Source organism: Ailuropoda melanoleuca, chromosome 9, assembly GCF_002007445.2.
Source record: "Ailuropoda melanoleuca isolate Jingjing chromosome 9, ASM200744v2, whole genome shotgun sequence".
Taxonomy (NCBI): Eukaryota; Metazoa; Chordata; class Mammalia; order Carnivora; family Ursidae; genus Ailuropoda; species Ailuropoda melanoleuca.
In genome coordinates this window covers 51,991,686-52,008,898 of record NC_048226.1, presented here as the reverse complement: position 1 = coordinate 52,008,898, position 17,213 = coordinate 51,991,686, and the positions used below count along the sequence as shown (strand labels likewise).

Genomic DNA, 17,213 nt, shown 5'->3' with positions numbered 1-17,213 from the left:
GAAAAAAATCGTCCAACCTCAGTGAAGGACAAGTTAACACAAAGACATTTGATATTTAATTGTAGCAGTTAGCTTGATTATCAATTTTTATAATGAATCCTGCACTGGGAAGTGCGATGTTCACCCATTTAAAAGATTTACAAACCTCGAACACAGTGACCTGACTGACCCCTATCCATTATACATCATTATCCAATTCCTCAACGGGACTAGAAAGAAAGGCATACATCTGGCTTGAATGTTCCCAATCTCCTTACAGAACGAATCTTGTAAAATAGGCCACTGTCTTTTAATTAAATCTTTCTTTTAAGTTGCTGAGAATTTCTTTCTCTTTCAGAGTAACCCCTTCCTCTTATGAGAACGGAGCGATTTCAGGGTCATTTTGGTTACCCTCTGAGGTCTTTCTAAATATAACTACAGATCCTGGAAAACAGCCTGCCTTTTGTTAGTTAACTTCGTCTAAAGAATCAGTGCATTAAGAGCTTTGATTATCCACACGCCAAAAATGCCTTCCTCTGATCTCCCAACATTTGACAAGAATCTCGATTTGGGGATTAAATATTTTCTCTAATGTACTTCCATTTCCACTAACTGCTTGCCTTACTCATTTTATTTGTGGGCCTGCAATGTAGAGCATTTTCTAGTTAGGGAAAATGAAGATTTAACTCAAGAATCTCTATATTCTAGAATAGGCCTTGGATGTTTCGGTAGTGGAATCACAGTCTTGAGTTTTTGGAAAGCATTGTATTGTGTGCTACTCTTTTTTGTACGTGGCTGATTGCTTAAATTTAACTGAGGATTGTTTTTTTTCTGCCAAATTTCCAGTGTGCTCTCTGCCAAATTCCTGACCCCAATGTTTTGGTTCTCTTTTTACTTGTCTATCCCAAGCAGCTCTCAACATTAATATGGTTTCAATGAAACATTTTCCCCTGCCCACCTCGCCTTCTACTTACCATGGATTCCTTCTCCTGGAATCAATATTTCAATTAAAGGCATCACTGTCGACCCCATGACTCAAGCTAGAAATCTCTGACCTGACGTTGCTTCACTCTCTGCATCCAGTCCACACCAGATTCTGGATTTAAGATCATATGTGAAATTCCTAGAACAGTGACTGGGGCTTGACGAGGCCAAAAATGAACTGCCAGCTGCTGTAAATGTTCATTGTAAACATCTTTCCAGTCTCTCCTCTGCCTCCTACTGTCACTACATTAGCTCTGGCCCTCATGACTCGGCATCAGTCTGTCGCTAGAGCTGATATAGCTCTCTTCCAACAGACTCTACGCATTCTAGGTTCCTTGCTCCCAGATTTATAACGTGTTTTCCTGCTCGGTGACTTCTGTGGGCCCTTGAGAACAGATGCAAACACTTCGGTGTGGACTCCACGACTGGCCCGGCGCACCCTTCCTGTGCACTGCTTACCTTTCCCCACATTGGCACCTCTGCTTCATTTACACTGAGCTTCTCAGGAGAGCCCAACACCCAGTGTGCTGTCGGGCACACATGTGCATGCTGTTCTCACTTCTGAGAATGCCCTTGCCCCTTTTCTCTTGATAAATTCCAGTGTCTCTTTCCAGATCCACCTCGATTTCCGTGTCCTCCGAGAAGCCCTCCTGATCCCCCAATATAACTGGGCTTCCACATTTCTTAAGTTATGTCCTCATCATGCTGTATTTAATTATCCACTTATATGTCTGACCCTCCTATAGATACTTTTGGAACTTTTAATTATGTGTCATTTCCACCTTGAAAGTAGATTCAGCCAATATTCTCACCAACATTGATGATGGTGGTAGTTACTTTTCACTGTGCTTAAATTTGAGGTTCAAAATTTAATTACCCCAACCCATTTTCAGGCTTCTAATGTGCCTTTGACTTGGAAGTGTGTTTTAAATTTCCAGAGTTGTTCTTTCCTCTTATCAGAAAGACAAGCAATGAGAAGGAACAGCATCAGTAACTATTTGGTGAGACATGAGCCCCTAATCCAAATCAACACATTGAGTGTATTCTTGAGAGACCACAGTTAACACAATTAGCGATAGACTGCATCTCTGAGGAGCTAGAGAAAAAGAATGGGATTCATTATTAATTCCAACCAATTGTGAGCAGGAAAGCAAAAGCCTTGGCTTTCTGGAGTAGTTTTGTAATCAGGGGCTACCAGAGGCCTGTCAGGACTTTGAACTACTGCTTCCACTGTGAAAATAGGTTTAGCTGTTGGGTGAGCGCAGGGCTGAGGAAATAGTGACTTTAGCCAGCTTTTATCTCTTGTTTGATCTTTGGCTCACAAAGATGAGGTTAATTGCAGCATAAGCTATTAGCTTTATTTTTTAAATCAGTCAGTTTTAATAGCAACCTGATTCTGCCCTGAAAAATGTCCAAGAGCAGTAAGAAAGAGCTGAATATAAGTATGTGTTACGTTGGGAATCTTGGCTTTCTCTGGGCCAGTAGTCAACAAAATACTTGCAGTCACGCTGATCTTTTTCTTTTTTTGCTGTCCTTAGCTACATTTATTGTGTGTGTGTGTCTTCTGAGTTATAAAAGCAATATACATATTCACTACAGAAAACTGGAAAATGCAAAACTCCCTAGGAAGGAAAAAGCTTCTGCAAGAGGCTCTTACCCAAAGAGAACCATTGTCAGCATCTTGGCTGATATCAGCTTTATAGAGTTTTCTCCAAGCAAACATACATACTTTTCAAATTCTTATGCAAAATTTTGCATACATAGGAGAATTAATTATATAGTGAGTTCTCATATATTCACAATCCATATCCACAAATTATCAAGATCTTGGTACCATTGGGTCATCCACCTCTTTTATTCTCTTCTCCTTCTTCTTTCCTTTTGGAAGTATCTGCTAGCTACTTTGTAAAGGAAAAGGGGAATCGTGATATCTTAAGAACTATGGCAGGCAAACATTTGCCTGCCAATTTCCCATACCCTCGCTTACCTTTTGTTATGGTGCAAAAAGTATGGTTTTACACTCATTATTGCATTGTACTTTGGGGATAAGTAGCCTTAAAGCTCAAGTCTATCACATGCTAGATGGGTATTGATTTTTCCTTTTAAATCAATGTTTCCCTAGAGCATAGTTTTATTTATTCATAAAGCTGAGATGATGTCTGACAGGAGTTATAGCAGCGTAAGTCTGTGGTGCAGGCACAATATGGAGAGCTTTTGTAAGACTCAAAAATCAATGATGCTAGAGGGTTACTTCAAAAGCCTGAAGAAGTGCATTTGCTGTGCTTCCAAGTGTGAAAGGAAAATTTCAGCATATGGTTAACTTCCATTCCTTTCATTTTTTTTGTGCCAGTTTTCAAATGAACCTAAATGAAGTGTAACTAAAATTGGAACATCAGGCTCGATGGAATCAAAGCTTCAGTGATAACCCCTTGTTGACACCAAATCTGTCGGCTCACTCTTGAAAGATGTGCTGGCCCTGTTGATCTCAGCCCTGTAATGTTGCCTCATAGTGCAGGGATCCCAGAGCATGGGTTTTTCTACCCAAGGGGCAGGTAACACAAGTGTGTTCCCTTTTGGGGATACTTCCTTCACTTTGGAATAATTTTGTCTAGTTGTGGTATTTTAAGAAGATATGATAGCTCTCTGGGGCACCTTGATGGCTCAGTCGGTTAAGCGGCTGCCTTCAGCTCAGGTCATGATCTCAGGGTCCTGGGATCCAGTCCTGCATGGGGCTCCCTGCTCAGTGGGGAGCCTGTTTCTCCATCTCCCTCGGACTCTCCCCCCATGCTTATCCTCTTTCTCTCGCTTTCTCTCTCTCAAATAAATAAATCTTAAAAAGAATATATGAGAGCTCTTTGCATAGCTAGGCTATATAAGTCATGCATAATTCTAAACTTTGCTTTTTGTTGATACATGGGTGTATTTTTATTTTCTTCCAAATTTTTTTAAGGTTAGCTGATTTTTAAGTGATTAAAAATGTATCTAATGGTTAGACTGTCACCATCTAGAATTTTATTTTATCTTATTTATTTATTTATTTGAGAGAAAGAGAGAGAGCACATGCCCATGTGAGTAGGGAGAGGGACAGAGAGAATCTCAAGCAGACTCCCCACTGAGTGCCAAACCTGCCATAGGGCTCGATCTCGTGACCCATGAGATCATGACCTGAGCCAAAACTAAGGTCAGATGTTTAACCGACTGAGCCACCTAGGTGCCCCTGGAATTTTAAATATCAGTTTCCTATTCGCTATCTGATCTTAGCATGGTAGAACTGGCTGGGGAGTCAGATGACCTAGATGCTAGTTTCATTATTTACTCCTAGCAGCTGGGTAACCCAAGGTGAGTTCTTGAACTTCTTAAGGACTAAAGTTTTTGTTTATAGTATCGCTGTGTTTGTTCATTTAAATAGAGGTAAGTGAGGGTTTTGAAATTGGCAGACATTCACTTGACTTCCATCATCTTCTGTATATCAAGACTTTTTTTTTTCTTTTGAAAGTAACTAGTTGATATTTATTAAAAAAGGAAGGAAAGAGGAAACAAAAGAATGAATAGTTGAAATGAGGACTATTTTTTCATGAAAAATAAAACTTCTTCCAGTTTCAGTGGTCCACAATTTTCTGTGAAGAGATTTCAGATGATTAGCTCACCTACCAGTTGCCACAGTTTCCTTAGAAAACTCAGAACCATTGAGGACACACCTTGAGTTTAGGAACTGGGACCTTTGCCACCTGCTCCGGAGAGCAGCTGGGTGCTCTGGCTGGGTCTGTAGCTCCCAGGGGGCCCCAGTCCCCCTCTGGAGCTTTGGGAGAAGTCTCAAAAATACTATCCCTTTCAATCTCCCCTGTTTCCTCTCTCCTGGTAGCAGCAGTGAGAGCCTCTTCGGAGGAGGGCTCTTGGAACTAGAAAGGAAAGCATGTAAAGCTGTTCACTGTGGTTACTGTTCACAGCTGGTCACATTTGTTTTCCTGGTGGCATGTCCATGTTCTAGGGTTTCTCCCCTTAAGCTCCAAGAGTGTTGCTGTTCATTTCATGAGTGCGTGGCTCACTTGGCAAAAGTGAGGAGATTCTAAGAGCTACTTTTTTTGGAGCACTAAGATTGAGATCTTTTTTTTTTTTTTTATTCAATTAGCCAACACATAGTACATCTCTAGTTTTTGATGTAGTGTTCAGCGATTCATTAGTTGTGTATAACACCCAGTGCTCATCACAGCACGTGTCCTCCTTAATACCCATCACCTGGTTAACCCATCTCCCGACTCCCCCTCCCTCTGTAACCCTCAGTTTGTTTCCCGGAGTCCAGAGTCTCTCATTGTTTGTCTCCCTCTCTGATTTCTTCCCATTCAGTTTTCCCTCACTTCCCCTGTGGTCCTCCGTGCTCTTCCTTATGTTCCACATATGAATGAAACCATATGATAATTGTCTTTCTCTGCTTGACTTATTTCACTTAGCGTAATCCCTTCCTGTTCCATCCATGTCGATGCAAATGGTGGGTATTCATCCTTTCTGATGGCTAATATTCCATTGTATATATGAACCACATCTTCTTTATCCATTCGTCTGTTGAAGGACATCTCAGCTGCTTTATATAAGTTTGGCTATTTTGGACATTGCTGCTATGAGGTTGAGATATTGTCTTCAGCAGAAACTCAAACTGCCTGGCATGAAAGGCACACTACCGGGCCTGTTTGAAGAAGAGGGAGTTGGGTGTTTGGATTCTAACCATTATGTTAAGGTTATTTGTTATGTTTTCTAAAAAGCTTTCGTGAAGTCCTCCAAAGTCTTCTTGACATTCCTCCAATATAATCAGCTTCACATTCTTTAATCCCACCCTTCTTCCCTGTCTTTGAAAACTAATTGTACACTCCTCTAGGAAGCTGATTAGGAAGGTCATTCTTCTGTAGCCTGTGTTTCAGAGGCCCTCTGGGTTCAGCAAATCAAAGCTGGTCATCAGTGGAGTGACAGGTGTCACAGCCAGCTGGCCCTACATCCAAATTTTTAACACATGGTGGACTTCTGGGAACAACCAGGGTTTCTAGTGATGTTGACACATTGTTTGGTCGTGCCAGGGCCCTTCCTTCTTTGTGTGCCTCACGCGTGTCCACAGACGCCAGACAAGTTATGCTGATAGCCTGTCTCTGGGGGTTTTAACTATGAAGAATCAGAAAACGGAGGGAAAGACAAGAAATTAAAACTCTTTCCTATAATGTAGGGAAATGGCCACAAGGTTGAGAATTCTGTGAAAGTGATTATTTCCTAGTGGGACAGCCAGAAAATAAAGAAACTCTAGAGTGGTAAACCAGGGTTTGCCATTTCATTTACACAGCACTTTGCCATTGCCCCGTAAATGCCCCATAGCATGAAGGCACGTGGCCAAACATTGATGTTTGAAATTCGTTTTCCCACATTTGAATGTATATAGTCTATAAAATGTGTACATACAACTTCAGGTATTGTTAGGCAATTATTAAGCCAAACAGGTTATGTTTGCTGATGACAAGGAAGTTTAATTTTTAGTTGAGCGTGTTCTTGAGCTCTGCTAAAAAAGATCTCGTGTTTCCTTTAACTGGAGACATTTGCCTCTTGAATGTGTGAGTGTGGTATATAGGTATATAGGTTGCAAATAGCTACTCAGACCCGATGCCAAGTGGTGGCACTGGGGATGGGTGTGGGTGCTGTTACGGATAACTGAGGCGTTGTGAGTTGAGTTGTCAGGAGTGATAGGATCGACTTGTTGTTGACTGATTTCAAATTGCTTTGTCTTATAATCTTTTTATATAATCCAACCAATATTCTAATATTTAAAAATCATGTATGCCTCAAACACACAAAAAAATGGTGAAAACTGAAGGATTGTGAAACTAAATCACATCTCTCCAATTTTCCCATCAAAGATAGTTCTTACAGGTTGAGAGGATAGACGGTGGTTCCTTCTTGTCTGCAGATCTCAACTTAAATGTTACCTCCTGAAAAACGACTTCCTCAAGCAGCCATGGCTCAGGAAGCCCTCAAGACACTCTCACTTCTTTATCCTTGACCTTTTTAATTTACTTCCCCTGTCTGATGCTTTAGTGTTAGTCTTTGTCAGTCTTCACCTACAGGGAAGTAAGCTGGGACTACATCTGTTTTGTTCACCTTGTATGCTCAGTGCCCAGAGCAGTGCCTGGCCTTTAGAGAGCACCCAAATGTGCTGGACCTGTTTCCTTCTCCGGATCTTCCCCTCTTGCTCGTCTTTGAGACCATTTCATCATCACTGCCTGGAAGCGGGCCTGACTGTCACCTCCCCTTGCTGTAGAATCCATGATATTTTAAACTCTGTATTTCTGTAATTAACCAGTGTTTGCTTCCTGGTTGTAGCACCTGATTGGGAACATGCTAACACATCTCCTGTGTGTTAATATGATGGGCATCTGAGGCAAGTGAGTCCTGTCAAGTTTTCCACCCATAACACAGAGCTTACGAAAGATTTGGAGAGAGAAGCGCATACACATTGAAGAGTTACCTGCACACTGACATTAATACTAAGGGTCGGTTGGGTAGATGGTTCTGCTTTGATGGTAGACTCAAGAAGCAATGGCTTGTTGTGGCATCCTTTTTTGGTAATGTTATTTAATTTATCCCTGTGAATAACTCTTTCCAAAGGAAGGCTTGCTTTTTTGGATGCGTCTTACCTCTTAACCCCGAGCTTCAGCCCAAAAGCCAGAGTCTGATCTTGTTATGTCTGGGGATATTGATTTTCCACTAATGGCTGTATTTTACATGATAATGAATCCAGTCTTTTCTACAAGTCTGCTTCATTTATGCAAAATAGATAAAAATTGGAACATGTGTGAATCAAAGTATTCTTTTAGGCAGCAAGGAAGCTACTGTGGAGCCTGCATGTAATTTTATGGGCCCTCATGTCAGGTGAGCCAAGGAAATGTTGGTTCTGTGGTCATCAAAGATAATGTTTGTTGGACAGTTTTAGGTGGATAGAAGATCACTTTTGAAATTCAGGGCCTTTGCCTCTTCCTGTCTTAGAAAGGTCAACTTGATTTGGACCATCTTTTACACTTTGAAGGAGTAACCTTTTGTACAATAGGGGCCTGAAAGCATTAATGGCACTCCTGCTTACTGATTTTCAATAATATGGAAGAGTTATTCCAAATTGATCTTAGCCATTAACAGAGAAAAGGCAGAAAATTAAATTAGCAAGGAGGTGTATCAAAAGCCTTTTGTGTAAATGCTATAGAGTCTCTGAAAAATCTAATCCTTGAGAGAAATTTATTTGTTCCGGAAAGAATAGGTTACTTTCCCAAGACACGCTAAAATGCTTTTCATTTATAAGAGATGGATTATAGCCTATGAATGGAATAGCAGGATTTTCAATTCTTACTTTAATTTTGCCATCAACTTGCTGTAATTTACCTTAAAAAAAAATCAACCTGTAACAAAAAGATTCTGGTACTGCTATGCTCTTTCACCTATTACATAGAATTAACTCCACAGATTAATTTAAAGATAAACTATACTAATTAATAGTCCAGCATCACAGAAGTACTCAGCTCTTGGGATATTTATTGATTTCTGTCTTTGAGCTTTATAAAAAGTGCTTCAGATCTCTGGAAACAATGAGCTGTTTAAAAATTCCAAGTTAAGGGTAAGTTTCTCTGGGTGAATAGTGGGAAAGAAACTTGGCTTCTCACTAATGGACACAATTTTGAGTTTGGATCTAATGCCAGTGGTCTGGGGCAGAGACACAAAAACTCACTTGCCTAATTTGGACTAATAATCAGGTCTTTTATTCTTTTCAAAAATAGGAAGTTAAAAAAAAACATTTAGGCTTTTTAAGTAAAGATAAATGTGCTTTAAAGAGACCTGTTTACAGATCCTGGTTTAGCTTTGGAGAAGTAATAGACTCCTTCAGGAATTTAATGACCATTCTGGACTGTCTCTGAAGGACACATGCACAGAAAGCTTTGCATATAATTGCAGGCAGTCTATAGACCCTCCCAAAGTTGGCCAAGGACCCTTTGATATCTATCTATAGGGCCCCAAGTAAACAAATCCTGACTTATACCTCTAAGTAGGAGCTATGCTTAATTTTTGTGCTGTAAATACTGGTCATTTAATCCCTGGCATAAACATAGCACCCAAGGCATATTTGAATGTTTTGATGAGTTTTATTTAAACAGAAACAACATTTATTTAGTCCTTCAGCAATGGAGTATGTGTTTAATATAGTTATAAAGCTATTTATAGTTATATGGATTAACTACAGAAATAAGCAGACACATTTTAAGTGTTATGAGTGCTGTTTGCCCTTATAGAGCCTGATCATTTTACTTTCTCTTGCTCTGCCTTCTCTTTAATATTTCATCCATTTCATGGGTAGAAATAATTCATCCCAGGGTTCATATTCTTTTGGAAAAATTAACTCTTTAACTTCACTTTAGCAACAATTGGTAATTAAATGTATTTAATAATTCAGTATATTTCATGTGATTATTGAACTTTTAAAAAATGTTTGGAAAAACAGTATCACTTGTAAAATAAAACATAAAAGTTCATTATTTTTACTTGTAACTTAAATTCCCTTTTCCTTTTAGGTTAGTAACTTTTCTTGGACTTCTTACTACCATATATGTACATCCCTATGCTAGATATTGTTTCACATAACAAGGAAAAAAGTAAAAATATATCCTTACTGAACTGAATAGAAATTGAGAACTACGTGTTTTCAAATTCATATCATACTAACTTGCCTTACATTTATATGTTCTTCCTGGGTGATCGTATCCAATCCCACGGCTTCACTGTCATCTAATTCAGGTTGGCAAACTGTGACTTACAGTCTAAATAAATACAATCTGACCTCTGTTTTTGTAAATAAAGTTTTATTAGAACAGACACACTCATTTGTTAGCTGTTGTTTATGGCTGCATTCATGCTGCAAAGGCAGTATTGAGTAGTTGTAATAGATCATATGGCCTGCAAAGCCTAAGGTATTTACTGTCTCGCCCCTTACAGAAAATGATTGCATACCCTGATCTTGCTCACTACTTTCAACCTTCTTCCTGAGATTTTAATTCCTAAATTTAGCTGCCCACAAGATTTCTTTACCTCCATGCCCCATATCCACTGTAAAATCAACATTTCCCAAACTGAGTTCTTCCTATGTTTATTTCCCATTCTAATCAGTCCTCCGTCTGAGTTTCCTATCTCAGTTAACGGCACTACCATATGCCCAAGGTGGTTCTCTCCTTTATATTATTCATGCCTGATCTGTCAGCAAGGCCAGTGACTATTCAAAATATACATACACCTTATCGACGGTAATCTAGGCTTTTAAGTAACCAGTGCTTGTCGTTCTTATATTCTCAGGNTCTCCTTTATATTATTCATGCCTGATCTGTCAGCAAGGCCAGTGACTATTCAAAATATACATACACCTTATCGACGGTAATCTAGGCTTTTAAGTAACCAGTGCTTGTCGTTCTTATATTCTCAGGCCGCCCCACCTGCAGTTAGACCAGAAATTCCTTTTTTGGCCTTTTAGAAGTTGCCATAAAACAGGGGCACCTGGGTGGGTCAGCTGTTAGGCGTCTGCCTTCGGCTCAGGTCATGATCCTGGGGTCCTGGAATCGAGCCCCTTATCAGGCTGCCTGCTCGGTGGGAAGCCTGCTTCTCCCTCTCACACTCCCCTTGCTTGTGTTCCCTCTCTCGCTGTCTCTCTCTGTCAAATAAATTAATAAAATAATAAAAAAAAGAAGTTGCCATAAAACATATCAGTGAGAAATAATTATTAGCATATTTCCATCAAATGAGCCATAGAGAGATGAGTCCATTTCTCAACTTAAGTACTGCTTCACAAGTAAGAATTTAGGAGTGCTAGAAAGTCAGAATATTATAAAATTTGTACTTTTATTATTTGAATACACTGAAGAGAACATGACCATCTGATTTACTGAGATGTCACTTTAGAAGTATTCATCGATGTTTGAAAATTAAATCTTTGTTCTTTGTTCAGGGCCTCATTAGCTCGGGCATGGGGAGTTAAAACTCTAACATTAGATTACCATTTTTTTTTTCAGTTCATCCGAAGAACATATTCAGACAACAAATGCATTTCTATCCTCATCAGTATTACCTGAATATTATTTTAAAGGTTGTGATATTATTAACTCTGCATTCTCTTTTACGAATTTAAAATTATGCCATAATAACTGATGCAGAGCATAGTAAAACTAAATAAACTTTGAAGTGCCAAAGGATTAGTGGGGATGATAAATAGCCACTCAGAGTTTTAGCAGTTTTGATCTTGGCATTTGTTTTATCCAGCAAATATTATAGTTCAGTTCCTCTATCCGAAAAATTATGCAGGAGCAGTCTTCATTTTCAAGAACAACAGCGATGTTTACAACATTTAAGTCCAAAGCAGAGGTCATAAATTAATTCTAATCCTCTGAGCAAAGACATTAGCTTTTGTGTAACATTAAGATTTGGGCTTGTTCACACAAAATAATCCCAAGAATAATAGTTCCCCATGCTCAACGGTGATCTTAAAGATTAATATTTTTCTCTGGTTAATGATTTTGTAATACATTAATAGGCTTCTCCAAACACTTCCTGAAATTTTAATTATCTATAGACTCTCAAAGCTATATTTTGATCAGATGTAAAAAGAAGTGATGGAGCTCAATTACTGTCAAATTAAGGATGATTTTACGTTCTGATTTAGAGAAAAATGCCACCCACCAGCAGACTTCAAAATAGCTGAAATGCTTAGAGAAACAAAGTACGTGGCTGAGGACATTAAGCTGCAATATTGTCTCCGTGCCCCGTGGGTCAGGTGGTCTGGTGCAGCGAGGTGGCTGCTGGCTCTGAGACTTTCCCTCTTCATTCTGCCCATGGTGGTGGTGGTGGTGACGGTAGTGGTGACGGCGGTGCCCGGGACCTCCCCCCGAAGCTGCAGGGCGGCTCACAGGGTCTCCCCACATGGTCTCACATAAAAATCACTTCCAGTCTTTAGCGAATAGGTTTGAACAGATCAACAGTCCCTTCCAGTGATCTTTTTCTGAGAACTAGGCAGTTTGGGGCAGAACGAAAAGATAGAGGCTTCTGCTACAAGTGTGGCGTTGATGGAGATCGTGTTGCCTCAGATGAGCCCCTTAACTCTTCTAAATACTTAAAACGGGAATATGAATCCCTACTTGATGAAAGTTGCAAAGGATAAGAATGATGTTTGCAGAGCCCCTGGCAGGCGGTAGAAGCTCAGGAAATTGTAGTTGTCGGTGTTATAATGACAAGAACGGTAAGAACAAGCACAACCATATTTGAGGCATTATACTTGTTAATTATATAACATCTCTGTTCAGTTTTTTGCTCTTGGCCTTGTCACTCACAGGTGCTCTAGTTAGCTGAGGGAAGGACGAGTAATCTCAGTCTTATAAAGAAATGGGTCTTCTCCGGTGCTGTATTTTTTATCATATGAGATCATGACTTCATGTCATTGAGAAAAATGTGCAAAAGCCATGCAGATATTCGTAACAGCACTTTTTTTTTAAATGAAGACATAGGAACTACTTGCCTCAACAATGAGGACATGACTAAGGATATAAAAATAGATAATATTTTACAGTTTTTTAAATGGCATATGCTGGGGCACCTGGGTGGCTCAGTCGGTTACGCGTCTGCCTTCAGCTCAGGTCATGATCTCAGGGTCCTGGGATCGAGCCCCACATCAGGCTCCCTGCTTAGCAGGGAGCCTGCTTCTCCCTCTGCTTGCCACTCCCCTGCTTGTGCTCCCCCCCTCCATTAAATGAACAAATAAAATCCTTAAAAAAATAAAATAAAATAAATAAAATGGCATATGCAGGCTGTTTTGAAACATGGAAATGCATATCTGATATAATAACTGAAAATGGTCATTTTGGTATTTCTTCGCTGATGGCAACTTTGTAAATATTTCTGTAACATTAGATACCAAAGGAAACTTCAGAATACAATAAGTAGGGTTTTAATGTTCACTGGTTTCTTTATTTTCCACAAAGTTGCTTAACTTTATAAAAATTATGAGCTGTCTTAAGTGTATAATAACCTTCATTTACTCATGCTAATGAAATGTGCATTCCGTGTTCCTAATGAGAGGTTTGAAGAGAAACTCTTGGAATGAAATTATTTTGTGAATTAGTCCTCTTTTTCCAGGTTGCCCAAATCTGGTATAGGCACAATAAGCCAAAGAACGTGGGAAGGTTGAACAGAAGGTTTAGATTTTCAATTAATCCAACACAAAGAGAAATACATAAATAGACATTGTTCTGTGGCAATTTATGTGACAATTTGGGACCTCGTGGTTTAAAAAGCTTACATAAGTCCTTAAAGGGCAGCTGACAAGTGAGTGATGTATATAAATGAGGACTTCTGTGTGTTCTCATTTTTCCTTTCCTCTTATCACATCTAACAGGGACTCTAGTGCGGCAGTGTTCGTTTACAGAAGAGTCCCATGCCCTCAGGTGCCGTGCAGGATATTTAACTTGGGCTTGTGATAACATTGCCATCACAGTGATCTACCCCGGCATTTAGACGATATCAGAGACAACTTACAGATGGACAGGGAAATATACACTACCTAAGATATACTGCTGCATTTAGTAAGACTTTTTTTAAAAACATAGATGGACTTTGTTTCGAGACAAGAAAGGTGTAAGGCAAATATAGAGTTACAATCCTCTAGAGGAAGAAGATGATGGAAAGGGAGGGACCAATAAAACACACTTTGGCGTACCTCTCTACTTGTTCAGTTCCAGAAGATTGATAACCCCTGGAGGTGCGGGGGTGGGGGTTGTGTTTCATTTGTAACGAGCACATGCTCTACTGTGTTCTGCCAGCTTATCAGCAAGAGTGAGGCTATGATTGTGGGGTCACCTCCCTGGCTGATTGACTCAGTCCACCTACTTTTTTTCTTTCATTGTTTCATTGGGTGTCTCCACATCATGATTGCTTGTCTTTATTGCTACCTGGAAGGAAACCTGCCTGAAATCCAAATGTGTTTCCGACTCATTGATTAATTTATGGGCAAAGATAGATAAAAAGCAACAGAGGTGCTATTCCTTTAACTTTCAGGATGAACCATGGGTCTTCTGTCTCATATTGTGACATTTTATGACAACTGCACTTATGAAGAGGCAACCTCCCATTAAACTCGTGGCTGGAGAGTTACAGAGTGATGCTGGTGCCTGTCTGTGATTTTAGATGTGTAAAACCCCAGACCTGGGCTTCAGAAAGGGTCTTCTCCAGCGACATTCTCATCACTGTGCCTGTGACTGTGTAAATCTAAGTTTGTGTCATTAGATACATTTTGACGTTTTGGTACATGAATGAGGTAGACTATTTATGTGATTAAATTCTCATTCATTTGAAAGAAAATTAAATGCTTCATTTAAAAATGCCAAAGGATATTTTTAATTTGGAGTCTCAATTTTAATCGAAACACTATCATTTGAATTTGAGCATTGAGGAGTAACAATGAAACGTGTTTTTAATTTCTAAAGTAAATTATTAAGCTGTATTAATTTTAAAGCAGTCTTCCCTAGCTTTGCTCTTATAGGAAAAATATTTACAAACTTATTTTTGTTTTTATCCATATGTAAAATTAAAATAGCACATTGAACTTGCCACATGCATGTTGATGACTAGTCCTGTGTCAATTAGGATGACTGGGAGAGAGACCAGGGACCATCTCTACCCCAGCATCAATGTGGGGTTTATTACACAGTAGGTGCTTAATAACTTTTGAATCTCCAAATGGGAGTCAGCAATCTGAAATGGAGTACCAGCCCTGCCAGTCCTTAGGAATATCACTGAACCTCTCTGAGCCTCAGTTTCCCCATTTGTAAAGCGGGTATGATGGTATTTACTCTGTTGTTTTAAGGAGATACTGTGAGAGTCAAAGGAAAAATGTGTGACATGTCTTTGAAAGCTGGAGAGGGCTTTCTATAAGTAGTCATTACCAGCATTAATACTGTGTTTCAAGACTGCTTATTAGTACCATATGTTTGTTAGTTCTAGCATCCAGTTAGCATTCCATAAAGGCATATTTCAGTTAAAAAACAGATTGGGTGCCAAAAATAAAATCGAAGAGAAATTAGTAATTTATCACATTAATTGACCTCTAAAGTTTTATTGAAATACTGTGTTTATTTTGACATAATTGTAATCCCTTATGTATTTAATTTACTTTTGTTTTTTCATGGAGGGATACTCAAAAACATACACTTAGACAACCAAATCATTATTTCCCAAAAAACACGGCACATGAGTAGCTTTTTGTGTAAATGTGAGGCTTTTTATGTAAGAGTGAGATAATGTAACGTATAACATGAAGATGTAAGGTGTAGGTAAATGAGAATTTGGCTTATGATGGATTGCCATTACTGCTTTGGAAATTACATTTGGATATAATATAAAATTCACTCTTAGATGTGCTGTAAATTCAATGACAGGGTTTTGTTGAAATGAGATCTTACGGGTTTTGATGAAGAAAATCAGTATACACCTTATCTTTTATTCTCTCTTCTTGCTCAGTGTGCAGTTAAATTTACTCTGCAGGATCACAGTGTTTAGCATATATTAATTTTATACTCACCCTGCCTATATTAACTTTATGCTTAACACTGCTAAGTGATATCAAAAATGCATTAATAAAGTCATAAGCATTAGCTGGACTCACACGTATTGTAGTCCTAAGTTTTGTTTTTAATCTTCTCTGTATCCTTAATTGCATGATATATTCATGATTGAGCCCATCTGAGCATATTTTTACTGCCCATTGGGCATTGTGGTGAAGCCCTGGATAGCAAAGATGTATGAGACACGGCCCAAAATTTTGTCCAGGCAGGGATATGGGGCACAATCTCACATCAATTTTTTAAGCTATCTAATCAGTATGTATACTTAGATACATGAATATATACTTACATATATGAATGATGCCGGAGCCTTTGATAAAAACCACAACAGTGACACCTCTCAGACCCTCCCAAGTCCTGAAAAAAAAAATTAAGAGATAGGATAAGATAATTGGCAGGTAAGATTGACATATCACCTTTATTACTAGTAAAGGTCAGGTTGGAGTGCAGGGCTTATTTGTTGATCCTGAACCCCAGAAGTAAGTAGAGGCCACATTGGCCGGACAGGGCTCTCTGTGGGCCCAGAGGAGCTGCTCACACTATGGCATGGAGATCAGAAGAAAACACATCTACCCAGAGGGCAGCCCCACTCCCTAGAGGAAGAAGGGAGTTGCTGAGCCTGGGGTACTTCCTTCGTGCTTCCTCCAATCACCTATCAGAGAAGTCACACCCCCTCCCCCTCATGGAGTAAATGGAGAGGTGGAAATCTCCGGGAAAGACCCAGCAGTGTTATCTGCTTGAACTGTGTAGAGAAAGGATTCACTCCCAACAGAGGACAGGTAATACTTGATGCCAAAGAAACCGAGCAGAATCAAAGGACAGAAGGAAAAGTGTGCATACGCCTAACATAGAAGGACCTTCAGGACTTGGAACTCAGCGGTCAGGAGGCAGGGGGTAGAACATTCTGACATGGCACAGGCAGGGGAAGGTGAGTTTGTTTGGAAAGGCGGTGACGGAGGACTGGGAAGTCCCTACCTAGGAATTGAGGAGCTCCCTCCTTACCTAAGGAGCCTTTAGAGGTGGCACACTTGAGTATTTCTCTGTGAATGTATGTGAGAGATTATTTTCTTGATTGTATCCTAGCACATTGAACTCTGAGAATGTTCTTTCATATATTTGCCTGGTTCTCTCCATAACTTATCTTAGCTAATTACATGTAACTATATGCTTTCCAAATATGTATTGAACTTGGTGACTAATGATCAGATTTCAGTTGCTAAGAGTCTCATTTTTGGAGTGTATGACCTATATAACGACATGTTGCAGGGCGAAACTATTCCCTCTCTTTCCATGACTAAGATCTTTGTGGTTACATGAGAAGCTCCATCTAAAAGAGATAGAGTTCTGAGTAAGTTTTCAAAGCTGAACTTGGTATGTGTCCATCTGGGTGGACCCAGTGGAGTCCCGCTCATTGAGTCATGCTCACATACATTCATGAGCCAACAACCTATTGATTTCGAAGGCTGTTTTATAGTGTACATTTCTCCAAAATAAAGTTCTTAGACATGGGGCTTCAAAGAATGGTAACAATCAATTATGGAATCATGTATTACATAGACTTTGCTGTATCACGTGGTGCTCCAA

The 17,213-nt window shown here is 39.4% G+C and overlaps 1 protein-coding gene across 4 annotated transcripts in view; it reads left to right on the top strand.

Annotated features, from left to right (window-relative positions):
• PAG1 (phosphoprotein membrane anchor with glycosphingolipid microdomains 1) overlaps positions 1-17,213 on the top strand; it is a 140,221-nt gene that overhangs the window by 43,514 nt on the left and 79,494 nt on the right. The gene's annotated exons all lie outside the window — the stretch shown is intronic.